At 36.8% G+C, this 12,472-nt stretch overlaps 2 pseudogenes; both read left to right on the top strand.

The window, feature by feature from the left end:
* The first annotated feature begins 3,633 nt into the window (after positions 1 to 3,633).
* On the top strand, positions 3,634 to 6,827 carry LOC124450652 (annotated as a pseudogene).
* A 2,799-nt stretch (positions 6,828 to 9,626) lies between these two features.
* Positions 9,627 to 12,161, top strand: LOC124450651 (annotated as a pseudogene).
* The last annotated feature ends 311 nt before the right edge of the window (positions 12,162 to 12,472 follow it).

Genomic DNA, 12,472 nt, shown 5'->3' with positions numbered 1-12,472 from the left:
GTATGAACAGGTCGAAGGACCAGGTGGGAGGTGAGCCACCCACCCACATTATATGATTGGTCAAGTCAAAATGGATAGTTAAGAGTTCTTTCAAAAAGATTCGGCTTTCGGTTGAGAAACTCCGTTTCCGTAGATCATTTGCTAAACGTGACTACTCAGTCAATGGCATATTTTCGAAAACCATGAACACTGGCAAAAATTTGAAACCGTTCATTAGCGTTCATTGAGCTTTTTGCTGTTTTCATTCACTGCAAAAATAGATTTCACTATAGAAGTAAATAATTGGTATAAGATCAAATTTGCATACCACAAACGAAACTTGCTTATTGTCTATGCCATAAAAACAGTTGCTTCCCTTTAACGGTCACATAGCACAGTCAGTGAATGAACAGAAACCTTCGAACATCGTTGTCTTTAACATTGCCTTGAAGACATTTATTGACACATGAAACAGGAAGCTGCCCTTCTAAAAACACGTGGCCTAGAAATAGCGTCTTAGAGTAAATACAATAAAGCATTTCGGCGTTCAGGTTGCATGCCCTTAACCCCCCATTCAAGTCTCACTGACGGATTTCAATCTTTGTCTTTACCATAAGGAAAATCAATTTATGGAATTGTTTCAACAGAAATTAATAATCTATTGTGCAAAGGAGTTATCTCATTAAGCCAGCATGAGGAGGGAGAATTTATTTCACCCATCTTCCTAACCACCGAAAAGGATGAGTCTTTCCATATTATATTAAATTTGAAGAAATTCTATCAATTTGTACGCAATAGACATTTTAAGATGAAATCCCTTCATCATGTGATTACTATGATGAAACCGAGCTGTTTTATGGCCTCCTTAGATATCCGGGATGCTTATTACTCAGTACTGATCTATAAATCACATCAAAGATACTTAAAATTTGTGTGGTGGAATCAGATATTTCAGTTCACATGTCTGCCCTATTGTTTAGATTGTGCTCCTAGAGTATTTACCAAATTACTTCTTGCACTGTACAGTTGCACTGTATATTGAGAGAACAGCAATTGTTTTCAATTGGTGTCTATCATGGAATATTTGGCTTAGTGCATGTCACTTACCAGGGAGTGAGAATGTTGAGGCTGACTATGCTTCTAGACATTTCCATGATCAAACTGAGTGGCATCTTAACAAGCTCTGTTTGCCAAAATTGTGAAACAATTTTTTTCAGCCTAATATAGACTTATTTGCCTCGAGACTAAATTTCAAACCAAATGTTATGTATCATAACAACCAGACCCTGGAGCATTTGCAGTTGATGCATTTACATTAAATTGGATCAATCTAAAACTTTATGCGTTTCCACCATTTTCACTTATTGACAGGGTATTACAAAAGATAGAAGGGGACAAGGCCACTGGAATAGTTGTGGTGCCCAAATGGTACCCTTGTATCCCAGGTTATCAAAACTGATGGTGGGAAATCCAGTGTTGCTTCCGTATCAAGACAATATTCTGGTTCTGCCGTACAATCCCAATGCACGACATCCTCTAGCTCACAGACTGAAGTTGATGGCTTGCATATTATCAAGCAAACCTTGTTGAGACATGGTATTACTAGTGAAGCTGTTGAGATAATTGTGGTCTCTCGGCGCCCGTCTACTCAACAGCAGTATCAAGTTTAACTTAAAAAGTGGTTAAAGTTCACCGCTGAACATGGTCTGCATGAAGAGACCAACGAGATCACGGATGTTATATTGGTCTTATTAACATTGTATAAAAGGGATCTGGATATCGCTGTATTAATACGGCGCGCAGTGCCTTATCTACTATCATATCAGTGTCTGGTACAACACCTGTTGGTAATCACCATTAGTTAATCGTTTTTCGAGGGTATTTGAACTAAGACCGAGTCTGCCCAGATACAACCAAACCTGGGATGTGAACATTTTGTTGAAGTATTTGAAATCAATGCCGGAAAACGCAAAGCTTTCATTACGACAGTTGACCCAAAAGTTAGCTGCCCAATTACTAATATTATCTGGTCAAAGGTGTCAAACAATTTACTGTTTGAATTTGAGCATGATGCAATTGTAAGATGACACCGTGACATTCTTTGTTGACAACTTGTCAAACATACCTAACCAGGAAACCACCAAGAAAAGTTGACTTTTGGCGTATCACCTGTAAGTGAAGTTTGATTGAGATTCTACCGATCTATTGTGAAGGAACGACGGGATTACATTCCCACCCAAATCTGCCATTTTATGACTCATGATTTCTATTACTCCCACCCTATTTATATTTAAGTACCTCGACAAAGGCTTTAAGAATTGATCACATGGGCGCTGACGCAATCTCATGAATGTAATCCTGTCGTTCCTTCACAATGGATCGGTTGAATCCCAATCAAACTTCACTTACAGGTAAGCTCGTTTAATTTTTAATCAACGTGGACGTCCACATCTGCAAACATGCAAATAGATCAATATTGGGTTTTGTTCATAGTGCATTGTACTGCCTGTGACAGAATGATGGATTCAAATGCCGATTCAAGAAATCAACGACACCTTGTCAGCCAGGGTATTGGATACACATAAACCACGCAAGATTGATATTTGGGGGGGGGAGCATATTCATATATGCATGGTTGAAGTTTTTTAATTCCTATTGAAATCAATGTAGATTGTGGTTAAAACGGATTAAAACAAATGAATATGTGAACAACCCACCACCCCCCCATTTATCGATTGTCCTCGCCTCTGCAGTCCTTGATACATTGGTAATATGTGAAAAAGCTATTTGCTATTATTTACTTACCAATGACGACTCTCACACAAATTTAACAGAAGCATTGCATTATCTAGAGTTTGTCTGAGTGACTGGGACCCATTTTAAACTAGATAGCAGAATGATGGCTTAATTTTCACAATATATTATTTATGGAAAAACTGTGTTGTATGTTTTTTCACCAAAGCAGCGGTGGTAGCTTTATTGACTGTGTAGCATCTTTACTTATGAAAGAATGTTTTATGCAGTGCGGTGTTTGAAATTAAATTAAATTAAATTTCATTTCATTTCATTTAATTTCAAACACCGCACTGCATAAAACATTCTTTCATAAGACATTCCTTTCACGAGAAAACATGAGCCCAACAAAATTGACCTGCTGACCTCTGTGTGACTTCATAGCTCAGTTGGTCAGAGCACTGCACCGGCACCGCATGAGGTCCCGTTTAGTCATCTGAATTTTTCAGGTTCATGAGACAATTGCTTAAATTGTCCAGCAAAGTGCGAAGATCATATCTTCATTTAGCATCTTTACTCTTGTGAAGAGAAAAGAACATAGTCAATTTCGTATTTAATTTCAGAGTAATGTGAAGGAGTTAGTTCAATAAGTGTTTGCCAAATTCATTTATCATTCAATAAAATTGAAAAATGAGAATCAACAGATCGCAGATGATCATGCACGGATTCCCGCTGGAAGGAAACATTTGAACTTTTAAAGAATTTATTAGTGCAACAATAACTTGAAAGTAGAATCGCAGCGGGTAATCTTGCGCAATAAAATCCGCCAACTGCTCGCTTTTGATATTTTCAAATGAGTTACACGTGACAGGATGCGTAGTTCACCAGCAATAACACTGGCTCAATCGTTGTACAGTTTAGCTTAAAGTTCATAAGTGCAAGATATTGTATCAATGTTGCAATAATCTGTATGTTTAGTATCTTTGTTCCGAACTTGCAGCAGTTTGAGGCATCAATATTTTTCAATAGACTTTATCCATTATGGCTTTGTTGTCTTTGTTTCTTTTCTTTCTGTTATGCGACATGGTAACTATTTTTCAAGCTTATCAAGTCGACAAACTCGATCTACACGGCAATAATGGCGAATGGCAAACTTGGAAGAAATTTCACAGTAAAACCTACGAGAAACCGAATGTTGAAGCGTATCGTAAAGCAATATGGCAGTCGAATCTTGAGGTATGCTGACAGTCCTTCCACGCATTAACTAAAAACTTTTACAGTAGCTAACACGTTTTTTTGAAAAGTTTCAGTTCGTCTTATTATTGTCCCACATTGGTCAAACCAATGTCACGTTACTAAGATGAAACTCATTCGCAGTCATTCTTCCATTTTTTCTTACTTTTAAGCGTTTTATGCGAACAATTGAACGAAATATGAAAAATTTCAATAATTTTATAGCCAGGAGTCGCTCCATTTTCACTGCGATCGGAGAAAGTACTGCATAAATCAAATGATAAAAATATTACTATCATTATGCAATAATTCTTTCTAAAGGAAAAATATTTTCATTTGCAAGAACACCATTTTAACTTTACGAGAACACAAAGTATGTAAAAACACTCTTATATTAATGCCTGAGTCCATCATGCTTTCGTTTATGATAGACCTGCAGTTTATCTGCCCCTGCCTATAGAGATAGCATCGTTAGCTAGAAACGTGAGCTTTAAAAAGCAAATCGACTTCTTATAGTACATCAAAGAGCACAACAAGGGCAAGGCGAAATTTAAGTTAGCGATGAACCAATTTGGTGATTTGACTCCCACAGAATATCGATCGTTGATGCTTGGAGCAAAAAATCGGAGAATTAGTATAAAAAGATCCGGCTCAACCTTCGTTGCACCAACTGGCGTAGAACTACCTAAATATGTGGACTGGCGGACGAAAGGCTACGTCACACGAGTGAAAGACCAAGGTACGAAAGTCACGCCATTTTCCTTTTTTATAACAACGGTAACCAGCCTCTTATTAAACTTTGAAGTGGCCATTACAAGCAAACACGTTCTGTTTTCTTGCACGGTGAAGAGAAAGCTATACATGAGGTTTAGGGAATTCATGTTTAGTTGTTTACGAAGTATTGGAGAAACCTAAAGTCGAACATTTTGTTTAGGATGAATAGTCGCCTGAGGAACTCTATTGTAGGCAATTTAAATATATTCTTCACTTTAATTTCTAATTAGCAGCAATTTTAAAAAACACTTGAGAAAAACGACGATTTTTTTGAGAGCAAACATGTTTCGACATTATCATAATGCCATCTTCAGTGCAGAGTGGTTAGTGTTAAGTAATATGATACGTAATATGATATGAATAAATTAATTACAATGAATAGGATTATGATTCAGTTACTAAATATAAAATATTTACAAAAAAGGAAAAGAAAAATAAGTATTAAGAACTTATAACAAAAAATATTATTATAAAGTAAATATATAGATTATCTACCAGGATAAAGGAACATACTCACACAGACAAAAACTCCACTATCTACAAACATCTTCAAGCCTCTCCTTCATGTAAAAACAAATTCTCACCTTCCTGTTTTAAAATCATCGGCACTGATCAATCCACTTTCTCACTCAAAATCAAGGAAGCTCTACACATTAATAAAACTAATCCCGATTTAAATATCCAAGTTCACCACTACAACACTATATTTACTTTATAATAATATTTTTGTTATAAGTTCTTAATACTTATTTTTCTTTTCCTTTTTTGTAAATATTTTATATTTAGTAACTGAATCATAATCCTATTCATTGTAATTAATTTATTCATATCATATTACGTATCATATTACTTAACACTAACCACTCTGCACTGAAGATGGCATTATGATAATGTCGAAACATGTTTGCTCTCAAAAAAATCGTCGTTATTCTTCACTTTATTTTAACTATTCATTCGTTCGCTTTTTGCTTTCTCTTATCACGAAGGACGTGACTTCGAATGGCAAAAAACACTTGCAGCTGCATTAGCGTTGTGAATAAACTTGATGGTGCTAAACACTTCACATAAACAATGTTTGCCAATAACGAGTTGTTATATGCAGGACATTGTGGCTCTTGTTGGGCCTTCAGCACCACTGGATCATTGGAAGGGCAGCATTTCAAAAAGACTGGTCACTTGGTATCGCTGAGCGAGCAAAATCTAGTAGACTGCAGCAGGAAATATGGTAACAAGGGATGTAAAGGAGGATGGATGGATGATGCTTTTGAATACATTAAAGCAAATGGTGGCATAGACACGGAAAAATGTATCCCTACTTTGGAAAGGATTTGGGTTATTGTTATTATAGAGCTTCTGCAGTTAATGCTACAGTTACAGGTTTGTGTACATTATCCTCAATTTATCCATGTAAGTTATTGTTCACGATTTACATGTGAAAATATTTTGCTTTTTGTTCTTCGTGGTAACTCAAGAATTTTGTTGTCTTAGAATCTAGTTAATCTACTTTCTTCTAGGTTATGTAGACATCACCGAATTCTCGGAGCACGATCTCCAAGTTGCCGTGGCTACAATAGGCCCAGTCTCCGTTGCTATCAACGCGCGCCATCGTAGCTTTCAATTTTACGATAACGGGGTGTATTATGAGCCATCTTGCAACTCCACAAGATTTGGTCTTGATCACGCCGTCCTCGTTGTGGGTTATGGTAACTACAATGGCGAAGACTATTGGCTCGTGAAAAATAGCTGGGGGGAATCTTGGGGCTGGAATGGGTACATAATGATGGCGAGGAACAAAAATAATAACTGTGGGATTGCAACTGCTGCAAGTTACCCACTCGTTTGATACGATTGACGTAAATTATTCAGCTCTCACTGTCGTTACTTTGTTATTATTATTGTGAAACCAACACTCCCACAAACCTCTTTAACATGGAGATAAGCAAAACACAACATACTGTAATATAAATCATATATTGTAACAATATGGGGATCAAAAAGGAAAAGCCGTTAGCTGTAATTCAAACGAACTTAGCTTTTCTTTCATAGATCTAACAATCAACCCCCACCATTTTCAAATCCAAAGTGAATTATATTGGAAAAATATCAAACTAGGGGGGAAATTCATATTGTAAGTAGTGCAAAACTCAAATTCGAGCACATCATGGGGATCTAGTTTCTCATGCAAAAACTGAGAAACATAAGCGCAACAAGCAACCTTTTTCCAGTTCAAGAACCTTATTTGAGTTAGGTTGTCAAAGTAAAAAGTAGACAATTCTCTAAAAGTTACAGAGATAAAGATCGCTGCCCACATCGCGTGTCATTCTAGCTTAAACACCGTAGATCATCTTGGCGAGTTATTTAAATATGTCTCAGGGAAAGATGTTAAACTCCACAGAACAAAGTGTACTGCATTGAATAATTGTTTGTTAGGACCAGCGATGTTAGAACAGCTACTTCAAGAATTGGCCGATATCCCTTATTCACTAATTATAGATGAAAGCACTGACATTGGCAATGAAAAACAACTGTGCATTATGGTTAAGTATTACAGCGCAGCCAAACAACAGATTCTCACAAGCTTCCTTGGACTTTTGTCTATTGGGAGGAAGAGTCAGTGACAAACATTTGACTGAGAACAGTGGTCTCCTTGATAAGCTCTTACCTGGAGATGTGATCTTAGTTGATAAAGGCTTTGATATCCAAGAGTCAGTTGGTTTGTACTGTGCAACTATCAAGATGCCAGCTTTTAATAAGAGTAAAAAAACGGTTGGGTGGCATTGAAATTGAACAAACCAGACGAATTGCTAATGTGAGGGTTCATGTGGAAAGAGTGATTGGAAACATTAGAAAGAAATGTGCACTTTGAGTTCAACTCAGCCAATTGATTTTGTCAATTCTAAAGAAAATGAGCCCACTACGATTGACAAAATAGTTACTGTTAGCTGTGCACTAATTAACATGTTTTGAAAAGTTAACTATGCTCCATAGTATAGTCAACTTTAACTACCTTTTAACTGCAGTTAGCGCTAACTACTTTTTATACAACCGATTTAACCGCGTGGTTAATTTAACTACTTTTAACTGCAAAAGTGTAGTTAAAAAGTAGTTAAGAGCTTTATACAACCGGCCCATGGTCGAAGGAGCAGGTGAGGATGTGAGCCAGAATGTATGAAAAAAAACTGATGTTATTTAGTCGTTCTACCGACGTAACATATGAAAAATAAATTATTTTTGAAAATGAACAGGTCGAAGGAGCAGGGAGGGGGGAGAGGTCAACCCCCCCCCCCCAGGGTAAACGATTTGTTCACTACTCCCAAACTGAAGAAAATTTCCATTGTATATTTAAACAACAATGGTTAGAGGAGCCTGTTATTTCAGGTGATTGCCTCTACAGAAGCTAGAAGCAATAAGACCAATAAAATTTGCTAGCGTCACTGAAAGCCTGACACGTTGAGGTTGCTCCACAATCGAGAGGAACGTGAATCCCCGAAAGAACAGTACGCCTCTGGAAGTTAAATCATAAACCTAGTTTTAGAACAGAACAAAGTGAGAATTGCCGAACTAAAATAGAACCCTTTTGGTGCCAGTGGAAGTTACCTGACAGTTTTGACACGCCAACTCTTCACACTCTTTCTTTGTAATTTTTGTGTAGGAAATTAAATAGAATTCAGAGTGAAGACGAATACAATGGAATCGCTCAAAATGACGTCTCCAATGACCAGTTGCACAACCTACTAAAGGAGAGTCAACGAGCGAAATTCAGAGAACACGAAGGTCGTAGATTGAATAATGATAAACAAGATATATACCATGCCTAAAACGCTTTTTTAAACAAGAGTAATAAATTAAATGGTCATGGTTTGAACGAGGCACAAGAGGATATATACGATGCTTAACACGTGGTTTTAAACAGGGGTAATAAATTACATGTTTGTAAATGTAGATCGTCCAGGTTGGTATATCTTCAGATGACTACCGCTGACAGGTAATAAAAGATGGCAGACTATCAATTACAGATAATAAATTATATCGTCATGGATTGAACAAGGCACAAGAGGATATATACGGTGGTGAGGCTAAGAACGGAAGTAATACATTCAATCAAAAATGAAGGGGGAAATGGCGAGAGAATAAGTCCTGGGTCTTGCGAAGCAGCCCAACCGGGATTTTTTTCTCGACCGGGAATTTTTTTCTCGCAATAAATTTGCTTTACTGAACTACCATCCGCAAACAGATCGTTTTTCCGAAGAAAAAAGAAACTTGAATATCCAGTTTCATAAAAAGTATTGAGTGTATAACTCGCATTTTTACTTTTTACAGAGCGATTGTATTTTCATCGATGTTGATAGTGCTTGAAATACTAAATGGTTGTCATCTCGATATCAATAATTGAATATACTTAAAGACTTTAATATGTTTTAAAGGAAAACCGCAGCTTAAGAGCAAATCGACTGTGTATGACAAAATATATAGTAGCTATAAGATGTTTTCATTCTATATGTAAATTTTTCGAATAAAATTCATACCAACAAATCCTTTAAATTTATTTGAAAACGTAATAATACTTTTGCACTGAGGATAACGTAGAATTGAAATAAATATAGTTAAAAGATTTTCTTCGTGAAGATGAAACTGAGTAGTAAAATGAATCAACTGAGGTCAAACTAAAGATCTACGATCCGAAAAAATACAAATTGTTTATGAACACGCGAGAAACACGAGTGATCACGAATGACGACGACAAATATTTTTTGGCTTTAATTTTTGGCTTCAGATATCATTCCAGTTATTTAAATACTGAGTTCACTGTGATAAACACGTGTTTCTCAACTTTGGTTTGCTTTCTCTACGGAGATTTTTTTTTGACCAAACTTTTTCCGAAATGGCTTTCCTTAAGAAACCCGTTTCCGTAGATCATCAGATAAACGTGGCTACTCAGTCGATGGCAGATTTTCGGAACGCTTCTCCAAGCCCGTGACAGTCATGAAGTGTATTACACTGGCAGAACATTTGGAACCTCTTTCATTAAAAGACGAGACTAACGACTTAGGACGTCGTGGTGAAGCCAAGTATTTTTTTGAAGAAGCTGCTAAAAATTTTGAAAGGAAGCTCAAACGAAGTGAAAAAGACACAGAAAACGAAAACATTCGCGAAAATGTTGGCGATCGAAGTGTCACGTTGGGTTCTGCTGATTTGATCCATTCAAGTACAGACGATGGTTTATTTTCGTCAATTTTGTTGGCTTATAATAATCATTGGAAACTGCGAACGTCTCCCGAAGACTGGTGGTTTGTTATCATCAGAAGCATCGCCATCGCCATTGACAAACATTCAAAAGATGAAAAAATACGGAAGATGTTTGTTAAACACGAAGGTTGGCATGTATAGAAATGTTTTAGATATAGTGTTTATAAATGTACAGTACTGCTCTTTTCATATGAATATTGAACAGGTTTTGGTCATGTGATTGACATGCTTGTACGATTTTACATTGATAAACTAATGTTCTAGTTACGCCTCTGGTTTACCAGTAGAAACCATTAATTGAAACTCGACAATTCGTCTGACAAACGAACGTTACATATTTTAATGTTGACAGCAGAGAACGTTGATTCATAGAGCACATTAAAATGGACATACATAGAAATAAAGAATCCCTGAGAATTTAACATCGACTTCTTTTAAACTTTACCATGCAAAAAAGTGTTTTTATACCTGCAACATTTTACCCGCGACCTGCGACTTTTTACCCGCGACAGTTAGACACACTCCAATGAAACACATAGCACCACCTCTTAATGTTCTCCCTGTCCTCACTTTCTTATGTATGTATGACCACTTGTGCAAGGCCCATTTATGGACGCCGTGCATGTGAAACTGAAGATCTTGATAGATCTTCCTGGTCACTCATAGTTGTATGGAATGGGAGCCCTAGACAGTTTGAAGATTAAAAATTTGGGCAGTTTTCAATGTTAGTTGGGTGAAAATACTAGTGAAAGAAATGACATGTCATTTGAACTCTGGTGAGCTTGGGAAATATTTACTGCTCTCCCCCCCCTCCAGAAACTATGGCTCAGATATGCTGTATGTTTTATTGAACTAAAATACATGGAACGCTACCTGAAGCAAATAATTGAAGCGAGATTTTACCCAAGACACGTGAGATTTTACCCCAGACACGTGAGATTTTACCCCAGACATGCGAGATTTTACCCCAGACACGTGCAATTTTACCCCAGACACATGTGTGTATTGTTTCGAGATTCTCTTGAAGAGAAATAATCGATTGACAATACATGCGTGTCTGGGGTAAAATCACGGCTTCAAAAAATTATTGGCGTTTTGTATTACAGGTAGCGTTTCATGTATTTTAGTTCAATGGCCTGTTATGAACAAAAGATTTTTGTAAACGCACTTTCATTATCTATGAATTTAACAAATTTTAGGCAAGAAAGCATTGAATGTAGAAATGGATTCTTATAATATCTATGATGTAAACTACTCTTCATTTTTTGATGCCATGTCACATAAAATATCAAAGAATGTCAAAGTTCCTGGTTATGTTGATCTGATAACTGCTGATTTCTCATCAAGCACACCAGTGCAAAAGATTGTATCACAAATCGCTTTGATGTCTTCATTACAGGAGTTCTTTAAATACAGGTGGCAACTTTTATGTATTTATTCCTGCTACAGAATTTTCACAGTCCTTGCAAAATATGCATAAGACAAATTGGTCGCAATTTATACAATACCTTATGCGATAATATGAATGATGAAACAGTTTCATTTTATTGTTTTATAGCATGGGTATGAGGTGTGGAATTCCAGCTGTTGAAATGCTTGGCACTGAGGAAGATTGGAGGAAACTTATTGAAAAACTAGATGCACTCAAAATCTTCTTAAACCGATTGAGCATCTGTTGTATTTACCACCAGATTGGTGGAAACTGGCAGAAAATGTATTTCAAAACTGCTTGCAACTTACTGTGGTGAACCTGATTGCGAGTGGTGGTCAACAATTGTCACCAGAGAACAATTTGGTTCAGGAGATCTGTGCTACACAGGATGGATCAAAAGTTGAGTAATTTTGAAAGTGGACTTGTCACGGCACCGCTAACTCTTTCACATCCCTCAGGTTTAGCTGATAAGGCTGCGTTAGTTGCTGGATGTCTGGGTTATAAGCTTCACGAGAATGATGACAACATACCATCTGTACAGCCTTATCAAGGATGGTGTCTTATGTTGCCAAAGAATTCACCATTTCGAGTCGAACACCAATGATTGAGCGATTTTAAACAATCTTGCTACGTTTTTGAGACAAAATAAATAATCACTACTCTCTACTTAATATAGACAGCAAAATGTATGAAAAAAAACTGATGTTATTTAGTCGTTCTACCTACGTAAAATATGAAGAAATAAATTATTTTTGAAAATGAACAGGTCGAAGGAGCATGGGGAGTGGTCAACCACACACACTCCCAGGTTAAACGATTTGTTCACTACTCCCAAACTGAAGAAAATTTCCGTTGTATATTTAAACAACAATGGTTAGAGGAGCCTGTTATTTCAGGTGATTGCCTCTACAGAAGCTAGAAGCAAAAAGACAAATAAAAATTTGCTGGCGTCACTGAAAGCCTGAGACGTTGAGGTTGCTCCACAATCGAGAGGAACGTGGATCTTGGAGAACAGTACGCCTCTGGTAGTTAGTTCGTAAACGTAATTTTAGAACAGAACAAAGTGAGAATTGC

Source organism: Xenia sp. Carnegie-2017, unplaced genomic scaffold (genome assembly GCF_021976095.1).
Source record: "Xenia sp. Carnegie-2017 unplaced genomic scaffold, XeniaSp_v1 HiC_scaffold_24, whole genome shotgun sequence".
NCBI classification, from domain to species: Eukaryota; Metazoa; Cnidaria; class Anthozoa; order Malacalcyonacea; family Xeniidae; genus Xenia; species Xenia sp. Carnegie-2017.
This window is presented reverse-complemented; position numbering and strand designations above follow the sequence as displayed.